A 7,500-nucleotide genomic window follows, 5' to 3' on the forward strand; every position below is an offset into this window, starting at 1 on the left:
CTTGTTTTCAACAAGTTTGTGATATGTATAAGTAGCCTGTGCTTAAGACAAGTTATACTGTATGTTGCATATCGGCAACTTATCGTATACATATCACAACAAGTTAACGACGTGTCAACGACCGAATATAGATAAAAAAAATTTTGGTAAATGCTGGGTAACTGCATAGAGCACTAGTTGTGATGGCCAATAACTTGTTTACTTGTATTCAACCTATTTGTGATGCGCATGCAATAAGTCACCGACATGTTCATGACATGAGCAGAACCACCCTAAGAATTGTGCAACTTAGGCATTAACTTAATGATAAATTTTTTATCCATAGACAAAAAAAAAAAAAAAAAAAAAAAAAAAGACATCCGATATTATGACCAATCGAGGAATGATATCAAATAATGCCTGGAATCCATTAGCAAAAACTTTTTCTGTTTGAACAGCATAACCGATATTGGATTTCTCATAATAAATAAGTTTTTCACCATAAAAAAGATGAATTTTTGCAATTACCTAAATTAATCACATCTCTGCAGATTCGCATCACTCAGGGGAAAAAAGCAAGGATGAAAGTTCAGACTTTGAATGGAATCTCTGGGCGTTCATTAGGGTAAAATATTTGATGATAAGCTTGATAATTAATTGAAGAAGTGTTGATGATTAGAAGAGTAACTCCAATAACTTTCGAGATATACTTGTGTCTCTCAAAAATAAGAGTAAAATTATTATTATTATTATCATTATTATTGTTATTGATATTATTAGTCTTTTTATTATTCATTATTATATTATTATTATATTATATTATTATTATTATTATTATATTATTATTTTATTATTATAAGGAAAACAAAAAATAGAACCTTTGTAAAATTATTATTATTATTATTATTATTATTATCATGAAGCACAAAAATGGAGCCCTTGTAAAATTATCATTATTATTATATTATCATCATCATCATAATGAAGCAAAAAAAAAAAAATGGAGCCCTTGCAAAATTATTATTACTATTTATTATTATCAGAAGCGAAACAACCCAGGTTAGCACATATGAATCCTTTACATCCGAAATTATATTAAAACCAAGAAATTAGATTTTAATCTTCGAATCACAAAAGCCTCCTCAATTAGGCACTCAGGACTGTCATCGCCGTGTAGAGAATAGACTCGAGCCATCAAAGCAAACATAACAATCGCCCTTAATGGAGAATTTCGTAAAAACTTCTCCCTTCGTCGACCTCCGGTCCACAAGACGCGGTTAAAAGTCTAATGGCCTTCAGCCATTCGTGAAAAAAAAGATGAAAAAAAAAACCTTAATGTAGCTCCCACTTGGCCCTCCTACATCTTCCTGGGCTAGCTGCCTTTTAGATCGTGGCGTTCTCTCTCTCTCTCTCTCTCTCTCTCTCTCTCTCTCTCTCTCTTCCATTCAAATATATACTATATACTTTCTGAATAGTCTGTATCGCTTTTCAGTTCACCTATATCTCCTCCATATAAGTTCTCTCTCTGTCTCTGTCCCCTTCAACCCGAATATCTAACAATATAATTTCTGTACTGACTCTGGAAGACTTAGCAATACATCTTTCCGTTCTTTACATAAGTTTCTCACTCTCTCTCTCTCTCTCTCTCCTCTCTCTCTCTCTCTCTCTCTCTCTCTCGTTTCGAATCACCGATTCGACCCGACCCCGGACCTCGGGATTGGCCAGTAGAGCTTTAAGGTCGAGACATCTTCAGTCCCCTGGTTTGACCTTTGAGTCTCCCCGCTGCCTCATGCAAGGTCTATCAGGCCGAGGGGTCAGCGACGACTCACTCTCTGCGTCTTGCTTCTTGCAAGATGCGACGCCAGATGAAATCGTTACGTTTCTCTCAATCATTTTTTTTCTTTATGTTATTTTGTGGATGTCGTGTTTCGATCTCCTGTTATGAGTGAATTGTTGGTAAACTGAGCATTTTATATTACTTTATCACAAGTAATGTTTTGGTCTTTTTCCTTTATTTTTTCTTCAAATTTCAATAGCGCACGCGCGCGCGCGCCTGTGTGTGTGTGAGAGAGAGAGAGAGAGAGAGAGAGAGAGAGAGAGAGAGAGAGAGAGCAAAGCCATCTAGAGGAAGATAGATTAAGCAGATATATATATATATATATATATATTTATATATATATTATATATATATATATATATATATATAAAGAGAGAGAGAGAGAGAGAGGCGAGAGAGAGAGAGAAACATATAAAGGGAGAGATAGATTAAGCATCTATATATATATATATATATATATATATATATATATATATATATATATATATATATAGAGAGAGAGAGAGAGAGAGAGAGAGAGAGAGAGAGAGAGAGAGAGAGAGTATGTGTATGATGAGAGAGAGAGAGAGAGAGAGAGAGAGAGAGAGAGAGAGAGAGCACCAACAATACTCCTTCGGCTTTCTCCATTTGGAGACTTCTGGCTCCCTCCTTCTCGCTCCCATCCCCCTCCCCCCCTTTCTCTCGTCCACCCAGAGAGTCCCTTTACAAAATATTTTCTCTTTCCCACCCTCCTTCATCTTCTTCTTCTATTTCTTTGACTGAACGTTAAAATATTCAGCTCCAGAACGCCAGGAAGTGACAGGAAGTGATGGGAAGGGACAGGACATGACGGCTAGTGACAGGATATGACAGGAAGTGATAGTACATGACAGGAAGTGACAGAAAACTATGAGAAGTGACAGGAAGTGATGGGAAGTGAAAGCTAAGTGACAGGGACATGACGGGTAAGTGACAAGAAATAATAATAATAATAACACTACCATACAGATTAATAAAAATAAACCTCTGCATAACAGAAGTCCCCTGTAAGGAACACTGCTTTACAGACTAGAGATAAAAATGAAAGATAAGAAGAAATGACAATGGAAAAATGCCATTTGTTCTGTATATACGTGCAAGTAAAATAAAATCATTATAAAGTAAGACATTAAGAAAATGAATAAAAATGTTTACTCATTTCCTTAAAGAGAGACTTACAGTACTCAAATTCATATTTCATCGCTGTTAGAATCACAGTAAAAAGATGTCCAGAAATAAAACTGTGATATGAGGATAAATGGAAAAAGGACCCGAGAGAGAGAGAGAGAGAGAGAGAGAGAGAGAGAGAGAGAGAGAGAGAGAGAGAGAGAGAGTCCCTTAGATCATGATATTGACGCGACTTTAGAGTGAAGACGTCGAACAAGTAAAAACCGGAATATTGAATAAAATTATTTAAAAGAAACGAAGTAAAAAATTAACAAACAAAAAACGAAAGCTCTAAACAAAACGTAGGGTTCCACGGAAAAAAAAGACAGCAAAAGAGATAAAAATAGAAATAAAAGTTGACTGTGAAAGGAAAACTAGCGTGAGAGAAGAAAAATGCGAAAAATTGTCCAGCACCAAAAAATTTACTATGAAAAAAAAATTGCTCATGAAATAGCGAGTTTGTCGCCGAGTACGAAGAAGCAAAATATGAAAGAAGATAATTGTTGGGAAAACAGGAATAATTACATGAAAAACAAGGGGAAAATAAATAACAACGTAGGAAAAACAAGAGGAAAATAAAGAAAACGTTATATAAAACAAGACGGAAATGCAGAATAACTACGGGAAATGAACAGGAAAATAAGAAAAACTTACATGAAAAACAAGAGGAAAATAAAGAAAACGTTAGATATAACAAGACGAAAATGAAGAAAAACTACGGGAAAACAAGAGGAAAGTAAGAAAAACTTACAGGAAAAAAAGAGGAAAATAAAGAAAACTTACGTGAAAAACAAGAGGAAAATAAAGAAATATAACGAGAAAAATAAAGAAAAATTAATGAAAAACAAGAGGAAGAGGAAAAAAATGAAAACTTACAGGGAAAAACAAGAGTAAAACAGGACAAATTATTGTAAAACAAGAAGGAATAATTACAGGAAAAATAGGAAATGTTGAAAAATGGTAGGAAAAACGAGAGGAAGATTATGAAAAACATCAGCAGAAACTGGAAAAATATACCTGACGCCAAAGAGAAAAAAAAATATTCTGAACAGTAAGTAATCACTGTGAGAAAATAATTGAATTGAGAAATATATGAGTCAAATACGAGTAAATAAATAAAAAAATCATATAAACGCTTCATGTCAATATTGGAAAAGAAGACTAATGTCCTCAGCAAGTATTACAACTAAAAGACCTGAGGGGCATGATAATAATAATAATAATAATAATAATAATAATAATAATAATAATAATAATAATAATAATAATAATAATAATAATAATAATAATGGGTACAAAATTCCGTGTCAAAATTGATGACAATGGTTGCAGGTCCACAATAATATCGCATGTGCGTATAAGGCCTTTAATGAATAATTTATTGCTAGGTTCATCTTCAGTCAAGTGAACATTATGACTATAAAAATCCGTCGAAGTAAGCATCTGAACGCAAATGAAGGAAGCGCTCAACAGCCCAACTAGGTAATTCTGTTGTTGATGTTCGAATAATAATAATAATAATAATAATAATAATAATAATAATAATAATAATAATAATAATAATAATAATAATAATAATATAATAATATTTTTAATTTTATATAAAATAAAGTTTCGTGACAGTAAAGTTGCAAAAAAAAAAAATTATTGCAAAAAGAGTGTTAGGTAGAAAATACTCTTAAAAAAATAAAACAAAAACACACACACACATACACAACCAGAACATGCATATGCTCAGAAATCACCTCCAAAAAATGTATAAAGGTCGATCTACATAAAAAAAAAAAAAAAAAAAAAATGCATAAACGTAAACTGCCATTGAAAAAAAGAAACGTTATTTTTAGTTATTTTTAGAAGACCGCACTATCACAGAACATGATACGCTGCTGTTCTCTTTTTGTGAGAAAAAACTGAAAAAAGTTAATGGTCGTACGTAGAGAACATAAACAGTGGGAAAAGTGAAAACCCAGGTTGAAAAACTCAACTACAAAAAAGTTATTCACAAACCCACACAACTGAAGAAGCTTCAGGACAAAGGTTACCGAGAAAGAGTAGCTTTCATTTAATCAAAGACTGGGATCTGAAGGTAATGACTTTAGCAAAGGGGGAGCGGGTGGGGGGTGGAATGTTGGAACAAGGGACGAGCATTTCCGAAAAAAGGAGCTGTGGAAATGAAGTAAGTCAACTAAAATAAAGAAAGCGAGAAAGGTCACCGAAATAAAAAAGAAAGTCAAACAAAAGAGAAGAAAGCTAAGAAAGTCAACCAAAATAAAGAAGAAAGCGAAGAAAGTCAAACCAAATAAAGAAGAAAGGGAGAAAGTCAACCAAAGTAAAGAAGAGAGTCAAACAAAAGAGAAGAAAGCGAAGAGAGTCAACCAAAAATAAAGACGGAAGCGTAGAGTCAACTAAAATAAAGCGAAGAAAGTCAACCAAAAATAAAGAATAAGCGAAGAAAGTCAGTCAAAATAAAGAATAAAGCGAAGAAACTCTGCCAATATAAAGAAAAGTGAAGAAAGTCAACCATTATAAAGAAGAAAACGAAGAAAGTCGGCCAAAATAAAGGAAAAAGTGAAGAAAGCCAACCATTATAAAGAAGAAAATGAAGAAAGTCAACCAAAATAAAAAAAGTGAAGAAAGCCAACCAATATAAAGAAAAAAACGAAGAAAGACAACCAAAATAAAGAAGCGAAGACAGTCAACAATATATCGCTATTATGACAGCCACTACAATTAAAAACATGTTACCACCATTTTGGATGAAATGGAACATTTAAAAGTATAACAGATTAGTTTCAATTTTCGAACGTGAGATCATTTTCACTTGTGTCATCTGTGTAGGAAAAAGGGCAATTTTTCCTTTTTAATTTTTATTATTACTTTTACTATTCATGGATGAATAAATCCGAACAAACAGTGTATATGATATTTCTGATATCCAGTTGTTTCTGTGCGACGCAATTTCATCCATATCAATAATAATAATAATAATAATAATAATAATAATAATAATAATAATAATAAAAATAATAATAATAATAATAAAGGATAGATCTACGGGGAACTCATCTTCCCATGATACTGATACGGTTTGGTAATATTCTCTCCGCAATCAGCAGGAGAAACTTCAGTCCTGGATATCGATATCCCTAAGGCATTTGACAGCGTCTTGCATATGGCTCTTAGGCAAAGTTCCTGCATATAGATTCCCTTTTTCTGTATACTTATTTATTGTACATCTGTCATTGTTAATGGTAACTTATTCAGATTTCTCGACCTTTTATTAATGGCTTATTTGAGCCAAGTTCTTCTCCAGTCACTCCATATTTCTTCATCTTTCTGCTATTAATATTTCTAATACTCAGTCTAAAATCGGTGTTTCCCTATTTATTGACTTTTCTCTTTGTCAGAATATCCAAATGTTCAGATTCCGAATGAGGTTTTGCAACTTCTGTAACTCAGCTCAGTTCACGTTCTGGGAATTCAAGTTGCTTTAGACCAATTAAACCATCATCTAAAGAGAGAGAGAGAGAGAGAGAAAGTTAAGTATATATTAGTTTAACCAGACCACTGAGCTGGTGAACAACTCTCCTAGGGCTGGCCCGAAGGATTAGATATTTTTACGTGGCTAGGAGCCAGTTGGTCACCTAGCAACGGGACCTACAGCTTACTGTGGGATCCGAACCACATTATGTAGAGAAATGAATTTCTATCACCAGAAATAAATTCCTCTGATTCCGCGTTGGCCGGGCCGAGAATCGAATTTCGGACCACCGGAGAGAGAGAGAGAGAGAGAGAGAGAGAGAGAGAGAGAGAGAGAGAGAGAGAGAAGGAGGAGGAGGAGGTGAAAGGGAGAAGGGGGAGGGGTAGATCCAGGGAAAGACATTATACGTGACAGTAGACATATTTTACATATATATATATATATATATATATATATATATATATATATATATATATATATATATATTGGAATAAAACAACATAACTTCAGAGAAACAAAATGACTCTCTTAACAGGGGGATGGTTTGAAAGGGAAAGACAACATACGTGACATATATATATATATATATATAGATATATATATATATATATATATATTATATATATATATAGATTATATATAAATATATTGTAATGTAATAAAACATAACTCCACAGAAACAAACTGACATAACCACAATATTTGCTACTCGTTTTCGACCGCCATTTGCTCTCTCGAACCCACCAAAACTCATATCCACGAAAGTGCACATTTGCAACATTTAGAACACTTGCAATAAAATGTGAGGGAACTTACCGCAGCAATACAATTTTGCATCAGGGAGTATATGTTATAGAATACTTGGGCCGGCCGCCGCCCTCTCAGCCCTAAGTGCATTGGTGGTAGGGAATTCGAGTCACGTTAGAGGGTCTTAAGTGAACTGTATAAAGGGTCTTGAATCGTCTCTCGTTCGTCAGTTTCATTTGCGATGGAGGGTCAGGGTGCGATGCTTTCAAGT

At 33.7% G+C, this 7,500-nt stretch overlaps 1 long non-coding RNA gene across 1 annotated transcript in view; it reads right to left on the minus strand.

Annotated features, from left to right (window-relative positions):
* Positions 1–7,500, minus strand: part of LOC135200900 (uncharacterized) — a 486,387-nt gene that overhangs the window by 10,890 nt on the left and 467,997 nt on the right. The window contains exon 5 of the long non-coding RNA XR_010311393.1: positions 7,299–7,500. This exon is cut by the window's right edge and continues 27 nt beyond it. This is a non-coding gene — a long non-coding RNA (uncharacterized LOC135200900). The remainder of the gene's footprint in view (positions 1–7,298) is intronic.

This window comes from Macrobrachium nipponense, chromosome 27 (genome assembly GCF_015104395.2).
Source record: "Macrobrachium nipponense isolate FS-2020 chromosome 27, ASM1510439v2, whole genome shotgun sequence".
In the NCBI taxonomy this organism is placed as follows: Eukaryota; Metazoa; Arthropoda; class Malacostraca; order Decapoda; family Palaemonidae; genus Macrobrachium; species Macrobrachium nipponense.